This window comes from Schistocerca cancellata, unplaced genomic scaffold (genome assembly GCF_023864275.1).
Source record: "Schistocerca cancellata isolate TAMUIC-IGC-003103 unplaced genomic scaffold, iqSchCanc2.1 HiC_scaffold_708, whole genome shotgun sequence".
Classification (NCBI taxonomy): domain Eukaryota; kingdom Metazoa; phylum Arthropoda; class Insecta; order Orthoptera; family Acrididae; genus Schistocerca; species Schistocerca cancellata.
The window spans coordinates 803,964-823,419 of NW_026046719.1; positions in this window are offsets into that span (position 1 = coordinate 803,964).

Below are 19,456 nucleotides of genomic sequence, written 5' to 3' on the forward strand. Positions count from 1 at the left end.
CTTATAAATTAGTCGACATTTTCACTTTTTGTATCCAATATCGATGCAATTTCTGTGTTTCATCGTTGATTTGAAGGTCCAAGGGAAACAGTAAACCTGCAATGGTGCATCGGAATCTAATACTGCTGTCCCAGGAATGGCTCAAAGCACGAACTATTAGAAGAGTTACTCCTCTTATAAATAAGTCGACATTTTGCTTTTTGTATTCAATATCGATGCAATTTCTGTGTTTCATCGTTGATTTGGAGGTCCAAGGGTTACAGTAAAACTGCAATGGTGCATCGGAATCTAATACTGCAGTCCCAGGAAAGGCTCAAAGCACGAACTATTAGAAGAGTTACTACTCTTGTAAATAAGTCGACAATTTGCCTTTTGTATTCAATATCGATGCAATTTCAGTGTTTCATCGTTGATTTGAAGGTCCAAAAGATACAGTAAACCTGCAATGGTGCATCGGAATCTAATACTGCTGTCCAAGGAAAGGCTCAAAGCACGAACTATTAGAAGAGTTACTTCTCTTATAAATAAGTCGACATTTTGCCTTTTGTATTCAATATCGATGCAATTTCTCTTTTTCATCGTTGATTTGAAGGTCTAAGGGATACAGTTATCCTGCAGTGGTGCATCGGAATCTAATACTGCTGTCCTAGGAAAGGCTCAACACACGAACTATTAGAAGAGTTACTCCTCTTATAAATAAGTTGACATTTTGCCTTTTGCATTCAAAATCGATGCAATTTCTGAGTTTCATCGTTTACTTGAAGGTCCAAGGGATACAGTAAACCTGCAATGGTGCATCGGAATCTAATACTGCTGTCCCAGGAAAGGCTAAGATCACGACGTATTAGAAGAGTTACTCGTCTTATAAATAAGTCGACATTCTCGCTTTTTGTATTCAATATCGATGCAATTTCTGTGTTTCATCGTTGATTTGAAGGTCCAAGGGATACAGTAAACCTGCAATGGTGCATCGGAATCTAATACTGCTGTCCCAGGAAATGCTCAAAGCACGAACTATTAGAAGAGTTACTCCTCTTATAAGTAAGACGACATTTTGTCTTTTGTATTCAATATCGATGCAATTTCTGTGTTTCATCGTTGATTTGAAGGTCCAAGGGATACAGGTAACCTGCAATGGTGCATCGGAATCTAATACTGCTCTCCCAGGAAAGGCTCAAAGCACAAACTATTAGAAGGGTTACTCCTCTTGTAAATAAGTCGACATTTTGCCTTTTGTATTCAATATCGATGCAATTTCTGTGTTTCATCGTTGATTTGAAGGTCCAAGCGATACAGTAAACTTGCAATGGTGCATCGGAATCTAATACTGCTGTCCCAGGAACGGCTCAAAACACGAACATTTAGAAGAGTTACTCCTCTTATAAATAAGTCGACATTTTGCCTTTTGTATTCAATATCGATGCAATTTCTGTGTTTCATCGTTGATTTGAAGGTCCAAGGGATACAGTAAACCTGCAATGGTACATCAGAATCTAATACTGCTGTCCCAGGAAAGGCTCAAACACGAACTATTAGAAGAGTTACTCCTCTTGTAAATAAGTCGACATTTTGCGTAATGTATTCAATATCGTTGCAGTTTCTGTGTTTCATCGTTGATTTGAAGGTCCAAGGGATACAGTAAACCAGCAATGGTGCATCAGAATCTAATACTGCTGAACCAGGAAAGGCTGAAAGCACGAACTATTAGAAGAGTTACTCCTCTTATAAATAAGTCGACATTTTGCCTTTTGTATTCAATATCGATGTAAATTCTGTGTTTCATCGTTGTTTTGAAGGTTGAAGGGATACAGTAAACCTGCAATGGTGCATCGGAATCTAATACTGCTGTCCCAGGAAGGGTTCAAAGCACGAACTATTAGAAGAGTTACTCCTCTTATAAATAAGTCCACATTTTGCCTATTGTATTCAATATCGATGCAATTTCTGTGTTTCATCGTTGATTTGAAGGTACAAGGGATACAGTAAACCTACAATGGTGCATCGGAATCTAATACTGCTGTCGCAGGAAAGGCTCAAACACGAAATATTAGAAGAGTTACTCCTCTTAAAAATAAGTCGACATTTTGCCTTTTGTATTCAATATCGATGCAATTTCTGTGTTTCATCGTTGATTTGAAGGTCCGAGGGAAACAGTAAACCTGCAATGGTGCATCGGAATCTAATACTGCTGTCCCAGAAAAGGCTCAAAGCATGAACTATTAGAAGAGTTACTCCTCTTATAAAGAAGTCGACATTTAGCTTTTTGTATTCAATATCGATGCAATATCTGTGTTTCATCGTTGATTTGGAGGTCCAAGGGATACAGTAAACCTGCAATGGTGCATCGGAATCTAATACTGCTGTCCCAGGAAAGGCTCAAATCACGAACTATTAGAAGAGTTACTCCTGTTGTAAATAAGTCGACAATTTGCCTTTTGTATTCAATATCGATGCAATTTCTGTGTTTCATCGTTGATTTGAAGGTCCAAGGGATACAGTAAACCTGCAATGGTGCATCGGAATCAAATACTGCTGTCCCAGGAAAGGCTCAAAGCACGAACTATTAGAAGAGTTACTCCTCCTATAAATAAGTCGACATATTGCCTTTTGTATTCAATATCGATGCAATTTCTCTGTTTCATCGTTGATTTGAAGGTCTAAGGGATTCAGTAATCCTGCAATGGTGCATCGGAATCTAATACTGCTGTCCTTGGAAAGGCTCAAAACACGAACTATTAGAACAGTTACTCCTCTTATAAATAAGTTGACATTTTGCCTTTTGCATTCAAAATCTATGCAATTTCTGTGTTTCATCGTTGATTTGAAGGTCCAAAGGATACAGTTAACCTGCAATGGTGCATCGGAATCTTATACTGCTGTCCCAGGAAAGGCTAAAATCACGACCTATTAGAAGAGTTATTCCTCTTATGAATAAGTCGACATTTTGATTTTTGCTTTCAAAATCGATGCAATTTTTGTGCTTCATCGTTATTGGAAGGTCCAAGGGATACAGTAAACCTGCAATGGTGCAACGGAATCTAATACTGCTGTCCCAGGAAAGGCTAAAATCACGAACTATTAGAAGAGTTACTCCTTTTATAAATAAGTCGACATTTTCACTTTTTGTATCCAATATCGTCGCAATTTCTGTGTTTCATCGTTGATTTGAAGTTCCAAGGGATACAGTAAACCTGCAATGGTGCATCGGAATCTAATACTGCTGTCCCAGGAAAGGCTCAAAGCACGAACTATTAGAAGAGTTACTCCTCTTATAAATAAGTCGACATTTTCGCTTTTTGTATTCAATATCGATGCAATTTCTGTGTTTCATTGTTGATTTGAAGGTCCAAGCGATACAGTAAACCTGCAATTGTGCATAGGAATCTAATACTGCTGTCCCAGGAAAGGCTCAAAGCACGAACTATTAGAAGAGTTCCTCCTCTTGTAAATAAGTCGATAATTTGCCTTTTGTATTCAATATCGATGCAATATCTGTGTTTCATCGTTGATTTGAAGGTAAATGGGATTCAGTTAACCTGCAATGGTGCATCGGAATCTAATACTGCTGTCCCAGGAAAGGCTAAAATCACGAACTATTAGAAGAGTTACTCCTCTTATAAATAAGTCGACATTTTCGCTTTTTGTATTCAATATCGATGCAATTTCTGTGTTTCATTGTTGATTTGAAGGTCCAAGTTATATAGTTAACCTGCAATGGTGCATCGGAATCTAATACTGCTGTCCCAGGAAATGCTCAAAGCACGAACTATTAGAAGAGTTACTCCTCTTATAAATAAGACGACATTTCGTATTTTGTATTCAATATCGATGCAATTTCTGTGTTTCATCGTTGATTTGAAGGGCCAAGGGATACAGTTAACCTGCAATGGTGCATCGGAATCTAATACTGCTGTCCCAGGAAAGGCTCAAAGCACGAACTATGAGAAGAGTTACTCCTCTTGTAAATAAGTCGACATTTTGCCTTTTGTATTCAATATCGATGCAATTTCTGTGTTTCATCGTTGATTTGAAGGTCCAAGGGATACAGTAAACCTGCAATGGTGCATCAGAATCTAATACTGCTGTCCCAGGAAAGGCTCAAAGCAGGAACTATTAGAAGAGTTACTCCTCTTGTAAATAAGTCGACATTTTGCCTTTTGTATTCAATATCGATGCAATTTCTGTGTTTCATCGTTGATTTGAAGGTCCAAGGGATACAGTAAACCTGCAATGGTGCATCAGAATCTAATACTGCTGTCCCAGGAAAGGCTCAAAGCACGAACTATTAGAAGAGTTCCTCCTCTTGTAAATAAGTCGATAATTTGCCTTTTGTATTCAATATCGATGCAATATCTGTGTTTCATCGTTGATTTGAAGGTAAATGGGATACAGTAAACCTGCAATGGTACATCGGAATCTAATACTGCTGTCCAAGGAAAGGCTCAAAGCACGAACTATTAGAAGAGTTACTCCTTTTATAAATAAGACTACATTTTTCTTTTGTATTCAATATCGATGCAATTTCTGTGTTTCATCGTTGATTTGAAGGTCCAAGGGATACAGTAAACCTGCAATGGTGCATCGGAATCTAATACTGCTGTCCCAGGAAATGCTCAAAGCACGAACTATTGGAAGAGTTCCTCCTCTTATAAATATGACGAAATTTTGTCTTTTGTATTCAATATCAATGCAATTTCTGTGTTTCATCGTTGATTTGAAGGTCCAAGGGATACAGTAAACCTGGAATGGTGCATCAGAATCTAATACTGCTGTCCCAGGAAAGGCTCAAAGCAGGAACTATTAGAAGAGTTACTCCTCTTGTAAATAAGTCGACATTTTGCCTTTTGTATTCAATATCGATGCAGTTTCTGTGTTTCATCGTTGATTTGGAGGTCCAAGGGATACAGTAAACCTGCAATGGTGCATCAGAATCTAATACTGCTGTCCCAGGAAAGGCTCAAAGCACGAACTATTAGAAGAGTTACTCCTCTTGTAAATAAGTCGACATTTTGCCTTTTGTATACAATATCGATGCAATTTCTGTGTTTCATTGTTGGTTTGATGGTCCACGCGATACAGTAAACCTGCAATGGTGCATCGCAATCTAATACTGCTGTCCCAGGAACGGGTCAAAGCACGAACTATTAGATGAGTTACTCCTCTTATAAATAAGTCGACATTTTGCCTTTTGTATTCATTATCGATGCAATTTCAGTGTTTCATCGTTGATTTGAAGGTCCAAGGGATACAGTAAACCTGCAATGGTGCATCAGAATCTAATAGTGCTGTCCCAGGAAAGGCTCAAAGCAGGAACTATTAGAAGAGTTACTCCTCTTGTAAATAAGTCGATATTTTGCCTTTTGTATTCAATATCGTTGCAATTTCTGTGTTTCATCGTTGATTTGAAGGTCCAAGGGATACAGTAAACCTGCAATGGTGCATCAGAATCTAATACTGCTGTCCCAGGAAAGGCTCAAAGCACGAACTATTAGAAGAGTTGCTTCTCTTATAAGTAAGTCGACATTTTGCCTTTTGTATTCAATATCGATGCAATTTCTGTGTTTCACCGTTGATTTGAAGGTTCAAGGGATACAGTAAACCTGCAATTGTGCATCGGAATCTAATACTGCTGTCCCAGGAAAGGCTCAAAGCACGAACTATTAGAAGAGTTCCTCCTCTTGTAAATAAGTCGATAATTTGCCTTTTGTATTCAATATCGATGCAATATCTGTGTTTCATCGTTGATTTGAAGGTAAATGGGATACAGTAAACCTGCAATGGTACATCGGAATCTAATACTGCTGTCCCAGGAAAGGCTCAAAGCACGAACTATTAGAAGAGTTACTCGTCTTATAAATAAGTCGACATTTTGCCTTTTGCATTCAAAATCGATGCAATGTTTCTGGTTCATCGTTATTTGAAGGTCCAAGGGATACAGTAAACCTGCAATGTTGCATCAGAATCTAATACTGCTGTCCCAGGAAAGGCTCAAAGCAGGAACTATTAGAAGAGTTACTCCTCTTGCAAATAAGTCGACATTTTGCCTTTTGTATTCATTATCGATGCAATTTCTGTGTTTCATCGTTGATTTGAAGGTCCAAGGGATACAGTAAACCTGCAATGGTGCATCGGAATCTAATACTGCTGTCCCAGGAAATGCTCAAAGCACGAACTATTAGAAGAGTTACTCCTCTTATAAATAAGACGACATTTTGTCTTTTGTATTCAATATCGATGCAATATCTGTGTTTCATCGTTGATTTGAAGGTCCATGGGATACAGTTAACCTGCAATGGTGCATCGGAATCCAATACTGCTGTCCCAGGAAAGGCTCAAAGCACGAACTATTAGAAGAGTTACTTCCCTTGTAAATAAGTCGACATTTTGCCTTTTGTATTCAATATCGATGCGATTTCTGTGTTTCATCGTTGATTTGAAGGTCCAAGCGATACAGTAAACCTGCAATGGTGCATCGGAATCTAATACTGCTGTCCCAGGAACGGCTCAAACCACGAACTATTAGATGAGTTACTCCTCTTATAAAGAAGTCGACATTTTGCCTTTTGTATTCATTATCGATGCAATTTCAGTGTTTCATCGTTGATTTGAAGGTCCAAGGGATACAGTAAACCTGCAATGGTGCATCAGAATCTAATACTGCTGTCCCAGGAAAGGCTCAAACACGAACTATTAGAAGAGTTACTACTCTTGTAAATAAGTCGACAATTTGCCTTTTGTAATCAATATCGATGCAATTTCTGTGTTTCATCGTTGATTTGAAGGTCCAAGGGATACAGTAAACCTGCAATGGTGCATCAGAATCTAATACTGCTGTCCCAGGAAAGGCTCAAAGCACGACAATTAGAAGAGTTACTCCTCTTATAAATAAGTCGACATTTTGCCTTTTGTATTCAATATCGATGCAATTTCTGTGTTTCATCGTTGATTTGAAGGTTGAAGGGATACAGTAAACCTGCAATTGTGCATCGGAATCTAATACTGCTGTCCCAGGAAAGGCTCAAAGCACGAACTATTAGAAGAGTTCCTCCTCTTGTAAATAAGTCGATAATTTTCCTTTTGTATTCAATATCGATGCAATATCTGTGTTTCATCGTTGATTTGAAGGTAAATGGGATACAGTAAACCTGCAATGGTACATCGGAATCTAATACTGCTGTCCCAGGAAAGGCTCAAAGCACGAACTATTAGAAGAGTTACTCCTTTTATAAATAAGACGACATTTTTCTTTTGTATTCAATATCGATGCAATTTCTGTGTTTCATCGTTGATTTGAAGGTCCAAGGGATACAGTAAACCTGCAATGGTGCATCGGAATCTAATACTGCTGTCCCAGGAAATGCTCAAAAGCACGAACTATTGGAAGAGTTACTCCTCTTATAAATATGACGAAATTTTGTCTTTTGTATTCAATATCGATGCAATTTCTGTGTTTCATCTTTGATTTGAAGGTCCAAGGGATACAGTGAACCTGCAATGGTGCATCGGAATCTAATACTGCTGTCCCAGGTAAGGCTCAAAGCACGAACTATTAGAAGAGTTACTCCTCTTGTAAATAAGTCGACATTTTGCCTTTTGTATTCAATACCGATGCAATTTCTGTGTTTCATCGTTGATTTGAAGGTCCAAGCGATTCAGTAAACCTGCAATGGTGCATCGGAATCTAATATTGCTGTCCCAGGAACGGCTCAAAACACGAACTATTAGAAGAGTTACTCCTCTTGTAAATAAGTCGACAATTTGCCTTTTGTATTCAATATCGATGCAATATCTGTGTTTCATCGTTGATTTGAAGGTCCAAGGGATACAGTAAACCTGCAATGGTGCATCGGAATCTAATACTGCTGTCCCAGGAACGGCTCAAAGCACGAACTATTAGATGAGTTACTTCTCTTATAAATAAGTCGACATTTTGCCTTTTGTATTCATTATCGATGCAATTTCAGTGTTTCATCGTTGATTTGAAGGTCCAAGGGATACAGTAAACCTGCAATGGTGCATCAGAATCTAATACTGCTGTCCCAGGAAAGGCTCAAAGCAGGAACTATTAGAAGAGTTACTCCTCTTGTAAATAAGTCGACATTTTGCCTTTTGTATTCAATATCGATGCAATTTCTGTGTTTCATCGTTGATTTGAAGGTCCAAGGGATACAGTAAACCTGCAATGGTGCATCAGAATCTAATACTGCTGTCCCAGGAAAGGCTCAAAGCACGAACTATTAGAAGAGTTACTCCTCTTATAAATAAGTCGATATTTTGCCTTTTGTATTCAATATCGATGCAATTTCTGTGTTTCATCGTTGTTTTGAAGGTTCAAGGGATACAGTAAACTAGCAATTGTGCATCGGAATCTAATACTGCTGTCCCAGGAAAGGCTCAAAGCACGAACTATTAGAAGAGTTCCTCCTCTTGTAAATAAGTCGATAATTTGCCTTTTGTATTCATTATCGATGAAATTTCAGTGTTTCATCGTTGATTAGAAGGTCCAAGGGATACAGTAAACCTGCAATGGTGCATCAGAATCTAATACTGCTGTCCCAGGAAAGGCTCAAAGCAGGAACTATTAGAAGAGTTACTCCTCTTGTAAATAAGTCGACATTTTGCCTTTTCTATTCAATATCGATGCAATTTCTGTGTTTCATCGTTGATTTGAAGGTCCAAGGGATACAGTAAACCTGCAATGGTGCATCAGAATCTAATACTGCTGTCCCAGGAAAGGCTCAAAGCAGGAACTATTAGAAGAGTTACTCCTCTTGTAAATAAGTCGACATTTTGCCTTTTGTATTCAATATCGATGCAATTTCTGTGTTTCATCGTCGATTTGAAGGTCCAAGGGATACAGTAAACCTGCAATGGTTCATCAGAATCTAATACTGCTGTCCCAGGAAAGGCTCAAAGCACGAACAATTAGAAGAGTTACTCCTGTTATAAATAAGTCGAAATTTTGCCTTTTGTATTCAATATCGATGCAATTTCTGTGTTTCATCGTTGATTTGAAGGTTCAAGGGATACAGTAAACCTGCAATTGTGCATCGGAATCTAATACTGCTGTCCCAGGAACGGCTCAAAGCACGAACTATTAGATGAGTTACTCCTATTATAAATAAGTCGACATTTTGCCTTTGGTATTCATTATCGATTCAATTTCAGTGTTTCATCGTTGATTTGAAGGTCCAAGGGCTACAGTAAACCTGCAATGGTGCATCAGAATCTAATACTGCTGTCCCAGGAAAGGCTCAAAGCAGGAACTATTAGAAGAGTTACTCCTCTTGTAAATAAGTCGACATTTTGCCTTTTGTATTCAATATCGTTGCAATTTCTGTGTTTCATCGTTGATTTGAAGGTCCAAGGGATACAGTAAACCTCCAATGGTGCATCAGAATCTAATACTGCTGTCCCAGGAAAGGCTCAAAGCACGAACTATTAGAAGAGTTACTCCTCTTGTAAATAAGTCGACATTTTGCCTTTTGTATTCAATATCGATGCAATTTCTGTGTTTCATCGTTGATTTGAAGGTCCAAGGGATACAGTAAACCTGCAATGGTGCATCAGAATCTAATACTGCTGTCCCAGGAAAGGCTCAAAGCACGAACAATTAGAAGAGTTACTCCTCTTATAAATAAGTCGATATTTTGCCTTTTGTATTCAATATCGATGCAATTTCTGTGTTTCATCGTTGTTTTGAAGGTTCAAGGGATACAGTAAACTTGCAATTGTGCATCGGAATCTAATACTGCTGTCCCAGGAAAGGCTCAAAGCACGAACTATTAGAAGAGTTCCTCCTCTTGTAAATAAGTCGATAATTTGCCTTTTGTATTCAGTATCGATGCAGTTTCAGTGTTTCATCGTTGATTAGAAGGTCCAAGGGATACAGTAAACCTGCAATGGTGCATCAGAATCTAATACTGCTGTCCCAGGAAAGGCTCAAAGCAGGAACTATTAGAAGAGTTACTCCTCTTGTAAATAAGTCGACATTTTGCCTTTTGTATTCAATATCGATGCAATTTCTGTGTTTCATCGTTGATTTGAAGGTCCAAGGGATACAGTAAACCTGCAATGGTGCATCAGAATCTAATACTGCTGTCCCAAGAAAGGCTCAAAGCAGGAACTATTAGAAGAGTTACTCCTCTTGTAAATAAGTCGACATTTTGCCTTTTGTATTCAATATCGATGCAATTTCTGTGTTTCATCGTCGATTTGAAGGTCCAAGGGATACAGTAAACCTGCAATGGTTCATCAGAATCTAATACTGCTGTCCCAGGAAAGGCTCAAAGCACGAACAGTTAGAAGAGTTACTCCTGTTATAAATAAGTCGAAATTTTGCCTTTTGTATTCAATATCGATGCAATTTCTGTGTTTCATCGTTGATTTGAAGGTTCAAGGGATACAGTAAACCTGCAATTGTGCATCGGAATCTAATACTGCTGTCCCAGGAACGGCTCAAAGCACGAACTATTAGATGAGTTACTCCTATTATAAATAAGTCGACTTTTTGCCTTTGGTATTCATTATCGATTCAATTTCAGTGTTTCATCGTTGATTTGAAGGTCCAAGGGCTACAGTAAACCTGCAATGGTGCATCAGAATCTAATACTGCTGTCCCAGGAAAGGCTCAAAGCAGGAACTATTAGAAGAGTTACTCCTCTTGTAAATAAGTCGACATTTTGCCTTTTGTATTCAATATCGTTGCAATTTCTGTGTTTCATCGTTGATTTGAAGGTCCAAGGGATACAGTGAACCTCCAATGGTGCATCAGAATCTAATACTGCTGTCCCAGGAAAGGCTCAAAGCACGAACTATTAGAAGAGTTACTTCTCTTATAAGTAAGTCGACATTTTGCCTTTTGTATTCAATATCGATGCAATTTCTGTGTTTCATCGTTGATTTGAAGGTCCAAGCGATTCAGTAAACCTGCAATGGTGCATCGGAATCTAATACTGCTGTCCCAGGAACGGCTCAAAACACGAATTATTAGAAGAGTTACTCCTCTTGTAAATAAGTCGACAATTTGCCTTTTGTATTCAATATCGATGCAATATCTGTGTTTCATCGTTGATTTGAAGGTCCAAGGGATACAGTAAACCTGCAATGGTGCGTCGGAATCTAATACTACTGTCCCAGGAACGGCTCAAAGCACGAACTATTAGATGAGTTACTCCTCTTATAAATAAGTCGACATTTTGCCTTTTGTATTCATTATCGATGCAATTTCAGTGTTTCATCGTTGATTTGAAGGTCCAAGGGATACAGTAAACCTGCAATGGTGCATCAGAATCTAATACTGCTGTCCCAGGAAAGGCTCAAAGCAGGAACTATTAGAAGAGTTACTCCTCTTGTAAATAAGTCGACATTTTGCCTTTTGTATTCAATATCGATGCAATTTCTGTGTTTCATCGTTGATTTGAAGGTCCAAGGGATACAGTAAACCTGCAATGGTGCATCAGAATCTAATACTGCTGTCCCTGGAAAGGCTCAAAGCACGAACAATTAGAAGAGTTACTCCTCTTATAAATAAGTCGATATTTTGCCTTTTGTATTCAATATCGATGCAATTTCTGTGTTTCATCGTTGATTTGAAGGTCCAAGGGATACAGTAAACCTGCAATGGTGCATCAGAATCTAATACTGCTGTCCCAGGAAAGGCTCAAAGCACGAACTATTAGAAGAGTTACTTCTCTTATAAGTAAGTCGACATTTTGCCTTTTGTATTCAATATCGATGCAATTTCTGTGTTTCACCGTTGATTTGAAGGTTCAAGGGATACAGTAAACCTGCAATTGTGTTTCGGAATCTAATACTGCTGTCCCAGGAAAGGCTCAAAGCACGAACTATTAGAAGAGTTCCTCCTCTTGTAAATAAGTTGATAATTTGCCTTTTGTATTCAATATCGATGCAATATCTGTGTTTCATCGTTGATTTGAAGGTAAATGGGATACAGTAAACCTGCAATGGTACATCGGAATCTAATACTGCTGTCCCAGGAAAGGCTCAAAGCACGAACTATTAGAAGAGTTACTCGTCTTATAAATAAGTCGACATTTTGCCTTTTGCATTCAAAATCGATGCAATGTTTGTGCTTCATCGTTATTTGAAGGTCCAAGGGATACAGTAAACCTGCAATGTTGCATCAGAATCTAATACTGCTGTCCCAGGAAAGGCTCAAAGCAGGAACTATTAGAAGAGTTACTCCTCTTGTAAATAAGTCGACATTTTGCCTTTTGTATTCAATATCGATGCAATTTCTGTGTTTCATCGTTGATTTGAAGGTCCAAGGGATACAGTAAACCTGCAATGGTGCATCGGAATCTAATACTGCTGTCCCAGGAAATGCTCAAAGCACGAACTATTAGAAGAGTTACTCCTCTTATAAATAAGACGACATTTTGTCTTTTGTATTCAATATCGAAGCAATATCTGTGGTTCATCGTTGATTTGAAGGTCCATGGGATACAGTTACCCTGCAATGGTGCATCGGAATCTAATACTGCTGTCCCAGGAAAGGCTCAAAGCACGAACTATTAGAAGAGTTACTTCCCTTGTAAATAAGTCGACATTTTGCCTTTTGTATTCAATATCGATGCGATTTCTGTGTTTCATCGTTGATTTGAAGGTCCAAGCGATACAGTAAACCTGCAATGGTGCATCGGAATCTAATACTGCTGTCCCAGGAACGGCTCAAACCACGAACTATTAGATGAGTTACTCCTCTTATAAATAAGTCGACATTTTGCCTTTTGTATTCATTATCGATGCAATTTCAGTGTTTCATCGTTGATTTGAAGGTCCAAGGGATACAGTAAACCTGCAATGGTGCATCAGAATCTAATAGTGCTGTCCCAGGAAAGGCTCAAAGCAGGAACTATTAGAAGAGTTACTCCTCTTGTAAATAAGTCGATATTTTGCCTTTTGTATTCAATATCGTTGCAATTTCTGTGTTTCATTGTTGATTTGAAGGTCCAAGGGATACAGTAAACCTGCAACGGTGCATCAGAATCTAATACTGCTGTCCCAGGAAAGGCTCAAAGCACGAACTATTAGAAGAGTTACTTCTCTTATAAGTAAGTCGACATTTTGCCTTTTGTATTCAATATCGATGCAATTTCTGTGTTTCACCGTTGTTTTGAAGGTTCAAGGGATACAGTAAACCTGCAATTGTGCATCGGAATCTAATACTGCTGTCCCAGGAAAGGCTCAAAGCACGAACTATTAGAAGAGTTCCTCCTCTTGTAAATAAGTCGATAATTTGCCTTTTGTATTCAATATCGATGCAATATCTGTGTTTCATCGTTGATTTGAAGGTAAATGGGATACAGTAATTCTGCAATGGTACATCGGAATCTAATACTGCTGTCCCAGGAAAGGCTCAAAGCACGAACTATTAGAAGAGTTACTCGTCTTATAAATAAGTCGACATTTTGCCTTTTGCATTCAAAATCGATGCAATGTTTGTGCTTCATCGTTATTTGAAGGTCCAAGGGATACAGTAAACCTGCAATGTTGCATCAGAATCTAATACTGCTATCCCAGGAAAGGCTCAAAGCAGGAACTATTAGAAGAGTTACTCCTCTTGTAAATAAGTCGACATTTTGCCTTTTGTATTCAATATCGATGCAATTTCTGTGTTTCATCGTTGATTTGAAGGTCCAAGGGATACAGTAAACCTGCAATGGTGCATCGGAATCTAATACTGCTGTCCCAGGAAATGCTCAAAGCACGAACTATTAGAAGAGTTACTCCTCTTATAAATAGGACGACATTTTGTCTTTTGTATTCAATATCGATGCAATATCTGTGTTTCATCGTTGATTTGAAGGTCCATGGGATACAGTTAACCTGCAATGGTGCATCGGAATCTAATACTACTGTCCCAGGAAAGGCTCAAAGCACGAACTATTAGAAGAGTTACTTCCCTTGTAAATAAGTCGACATTTTGCCTTTTGTATTCAATATCGATGCGATTTCTGTGTTTCATCGTTGATTTGAAGGTCCAAGCGATACAGTAAACCTGCAACGGTGCATCGGAATCTAATACTGCTGTCCCAGGAAAGGCTCAAAGCACGAACTATTAGAAGAGTTCCTCCTCTTGTAAATAAGTCGATAATTTGCCTTTTGTATTCAATATCGATGCAATATCTGTGTTTCATCGTTGATTTGAAGGTAAATGGGATACAGTAAACCTGCAATGGTACATCGGAATCTAATACTGCTGTCCCAGGAAAGGCTCAAAGCACGAACTATTAGAAGAGTTACTCCTTTTATAAATAAGACGACATTTTTCTTTTGTATTCAATATCGATGCAATTTCTGTGTTTCATCATTGATTTGAAGGTCCAAGGGATACAGTAAACCTGCAATGGTGCATCGGAATCTAATACTGCTGTCCCAGGAAATGCTCAAAGCACGAACTATTGGAAGAGTTACTCCTCTTATAAATATGACGAAATTTTGTCTTTTGTATTCAATATCGATGCAATTTCTGTGTTTCATCTTTGATTTGAAGGTCCAAGGGATACAGTGAACCTGCAATGGTGCATCGGAATCTAATACTGCTGTCCCAGGAACGGCTCAAAGCACGAACTATTAGATGAGTTACTTCTCTTATAAATAAGTCGACATTTTGCCTTTTGTATTCATTATCGATGCATTTTCAGTGTTTCATCGTTGATTTGAAGGTCCAAGGGATACAGTAAACCTGCAATGGTGCATCAGAATCTAATACTGCTGTCCCAGGAAAGGCTCAAAGCAGAAACTATTAGAAGAGTTACTCCTCTTGTAAATAAGTCGATATTTTGCCTTTTGTATTCAATATCGATGCAATTTCTGTGTTTCATCGTTGATTTGAAGGTCCATGGGATACAGTAAACCTGCAATGGTGCATCAGAATCTAATACTGCTGTCCCAGGAAAGGCTCAAAGCACGAACAATTAGAAGAGTTACTCCTCTTATAAATAAGTCGATATTTTGCCTTTTGTATTCAATATCGATGCAATTTCTGTGTTTCATCGTTGTTTTGAAGGTTCAAGGGATACAGTAAACTTATAATTGTGCATCGGAATCTAATACTGCTGTCCCAGGAAAGGCTCAAATAACGAACTATTAGAAGATATCCTCCTCTTGTAAATAAGTCGATAATTTGCCTTTTGTATTCATTATCGATGCAATTTCAGTATTTCATCGTTGATTAGAAGGTCCAAGGGATACAGTAAACCTGCAATGGTGCATCAGAATCTAATACTGCTGTCCCAGGAAAGGCTCAAAGCAGGAACTATTAGAAGAGTTACTCCTCTTGTAAATAAGTCGACATTTTGCCTTTTGTATTCAATATAGATGCAATTTCTGTGTTTCATCGTTGATTTGAAGGTCCAAGGGATACAGTAAACCTGCAATGGTGCATCAGAATCTAATACTGCTGTCCCAGGAAAGGCTCAAAGCAGGAACTATTAGAAGAGTTACTCCTCTTGTAAATAAGTCGACATTTTGCCTTTTGTATTCAATATCGATGCAATTTCTGTGTTTCATCGTCGATTTGAAGGTCCAAGGGATACAGTAAACCTGCAATGGTTCATCAGAATCTAATACTGCTGTCCCAGGAAAGGCTCAAAGCACGAACAATTAGAAGAGTTACTCCTGTTATAAATAAGTCGAAATTTTGCCTTTTGTATTCAATATCGATGCAATTTCTGTGTTTCATCGTTGATTTGAAGGTTCAAGGGATACAGTAAACCTGCAATTGTGCATCGGAATCTAATACTGCTGTCCCAGGAACGGCTCAAAGCACGAACTATTAGATGAGTTACTCCTATTATAAATAAGTCGACATTTTGCCTTTGGTATTCATTATCGATTCAATTTCAGTGTTTCATCGTTGATTTGAAGGTCCAAGGGATACAGTAAACCTGCAATGGTGCATCAGAATCTAATACTGCTGTCCCAGGAAAGGCTCAAAGCAGGAACTATTAGAAGAGTTACTCCTCTTGTAAATAAGTCGACATTTTCCTTTTGTATTCAATATCGTTGCAATTTCTGTGTTTCATCGTTGATTTGAAGGTCCAAGGGATACAGTAAACCTCCAATGGTGCATCAGAATCTAATACTGCTGTCCCAGGAAAGGCTCACAGCACGAACTATTAGAAGAGTTACTTCTCTTATAAGTAAGTCGACATTTTGCCTTTTGTATTCAATATCGATGCAATTTCTGTGTTTCATCGTTGATTTGAAGGTCCAAGCGATTCAGTAAACCTGCAATGGTGCATCGGAATCTAATACTGCTGTCCCAGGAACGGCTCAAAACACGAATTATTAGAAGAGTTACTCCTCTTGTAAATAAGTCGACAATTTGCCTTTTGTATTCAATATCGATGCAATATCTGTGTTTCATCGTTGATTTGAAGGTCCAAGGGATACAGTAAACCTGCAATGGTGCATCGGAATCTAATACTACTGTCCCAGGAACGGCTCAAAGCACGAACTATTTGATGAGTTACTCCTCTTATAAATAAGTCGACATTTTGCCTTTTGTATTCATTATCGATGCAATTTCAGTGTTTCATCGTTGATTTGAAGGTCCAAGGGATACAGTAAACCTGCAATGGTGCATCAGAATCTAATACTGCTGTCCCAGGAAAGGCTCAAAGCAGGAACTATTAGAAGAGTTACTCCTCTTGTAAATAAGTCGACATTTTGCCATTTGTATTCAATATCGATGCAATTTCTGTGTTTCATCGTTGATTTGAAGGTCCAAGGGATACAGTAAACCTGCAATGGTGCATCAGAATCTAATACTGCTGTCCCTGGAAAGGCTCAAAGCACGAACAATTAGAAGAGTTACTCCTCTTATAAATAAGTCGATATTTTGCCTTTTGTATTCAATATCGATGCAATTTCTGTGTTTCATCGTTGTTTTGAAGGTTCAAGGGATACAGTAAACTTGCAATTGTGCATCGGAATCTAATACTGCTGTCCCAGGAAAGGCTCAAAGCACGAACTATTAGAAGAGTTCCTCCTCTTGTAAGTAAGTCGATAATTTGCCTTTTGTATTCATTATCGATGCAATTTCAGTGTTTCATCGTTGATTAGAAGGTCCAAGGGATACAGTAAACCTGCAATGGTGCATCAGAATCTAATACTGCTGTCCCAGGAAAGGCTCAAAGCAGGAACTATTAGAAGAGTTACTCCTCTTGTAAATAAGTCGAAATTTTGCCTTTTGTATTCAATATCGATGCAATTTCTGTGTTTCATCGTTGATTTGAAGGTTCAAGGGATACAGTAAACCTGCAATTGTGCATCGGAATCTAATACTGCTGTCCCAGGAACGGCTCAAAGCACGAACTATTAGATGAGTTACTCCTCTTATAAATAAGTCGACATTTTGCCTTTTGTATTCATTATCGATGCAATTTCAGTGTTTCATCGTTGATTTGAAGGTCCAAGGGCTACAGTATACCTGCAATGGTGCATCAGAATCTAATACTGATGTCCCAGGAAAGGGTCAAAGCAGGAACTATTAGAAGAGTTACTCGTCTTGTAAATAAGTCGACATTTTGCCTTTTGTATTCAATATCGTTGCAATTTCTGTGTTTCATCGTTGATTTGAAGGTCCAAGGGATACAGTAAACCTCCAATGGTGCATCAGAATCTAATACTGCTGTCCCAGGAAAGGCTCAAAGCACGAACTATTAGAAGAGTTACTTCTCTTATAAGTAAGTCGACATTTTGCCTTTTGTATTCAATATCGATGCAATTTCTGTGTTTCATCGTTGATTTGAAGGTTCAAGGGATACAGTAAACCTGCAATTGTGCATCGGAATCTAATACTGCTGTCCCAGGAAAGGCTCAAAGCACGAACTATTAGAAGAGTTCCTCCTCTTGTAAATAAGTCGATAATTTGCCTTTTGTAATCAATATCGATGCAATATCTGTGTTTCATCGTTGATTTGAAGGTAAATGGGATACAGTAAACCTGCAATGGTACATCGGAATGTAATACTGCTGTCCCAGGAAAGGCTCAAAGCACGAACTATTAGAAGAGTTACTCGTCTTATAAATAAGTCGACATTTTGCCTTTTGCATTCAAAATAGATGCAATTTTTGTGCTTCATCGTTATTTGAAGGTCCAAGGGATACAGTAAACCTGCCATGGTGCATCGGAATCTAATACTGCTGTCCCAGGAAAGGCTCAAAGCACGAACTATTAGAAGAGTTTCTCCTCTTATAAATAAGTCGACATTTTGCCTTTTGTATTCAATATCGATGCAATTTCTGTGTTTCATCGTTGATTTGAAGGTCCAAGGGATACAGTAAACCTGCAATGGTGCATCGGAATCTAATACTGCTGTCCCAGGAAATGCTCGAAGCACGAACTATTAGAAGAGGTACTCCTCTTATAAATAGGTCGACAATTTGCCATTTGTATTCAATATCGATGCAATTTCTGTGTTTCATCGTTGATTTGCAGTTCCAAGGGATACAGTAATACTGCAATGGTGCATCGGAATCTAATACTGCTTTCCCAGGAAAGGCTCAAAGCACGAACTATTAGAAGAGATACTCCTCTTATAAATAAGTCGACATTTTGCTTTTTGTATTCAATATCGATGCAATGTCTGTGTTTAATCGTTATTTGAAGGTCCAAGGGATATAGTAATCCTGCAATGGTGCATCGGAATCTAATACTGCTGTCCCAGGAAAGGCTAAAATCACGAACTATTAGAAGAGTTACTCCTCTTATAAATAAGTCGACATTTTCGCTTTTTGTATTCAATATCGATGCAATTTCTGTGTTTCATTGTTGATTTGAAGGTCCAAGGTATACAGTAAACCTGCAATGGTGCATCGGAATCTAATACTGCTGTCCCAGGAAATGCTCAAAGCACGAACTATTAGAAGAGTTACTCCTCTTGTAAATAAGTCGACATTTTGCCTTTTGTATACAATATCGATGCAATTTCTGTGTTTCATCGTTGATTTGAAGGTCCACGCGATACAGTAAACCTGCAATGGTGCATCGCAATCTAATACTGCTGTCCCAGGAACGGGTCAAAGCACGAACTATTAGATGAGTTACTCCTCTTATAAATAAGTCGACATTTTGCCTTTTGTATTCATTATCGATGCAATTTCAGTGTTTCATCGTTGATTTGAAGGTCCAAGGGATACAGTAAACCTGCAATGGTGCATCAGAATCTAATACTGCTGTCCCAGGAAAGGCTCAAAGCAGGAACTATTAGAAGAGTTACTCCTCTTGTAAATAAGTCGACATTTTGCCTTTTGTATTCAATATCGTTACAATTTCTGTGTTTCATCGTTGATTTGAAGGTCCAAGGGATACAGTAAACCTGCAATGGTGCATCAGAATCTAATACTGCTGTCCCAGGAAAGGCTCAAAGCAGAAACTATTAGAAGAGTTACTCCTCTTGTAAATAAGTCGACATTTTGCCTT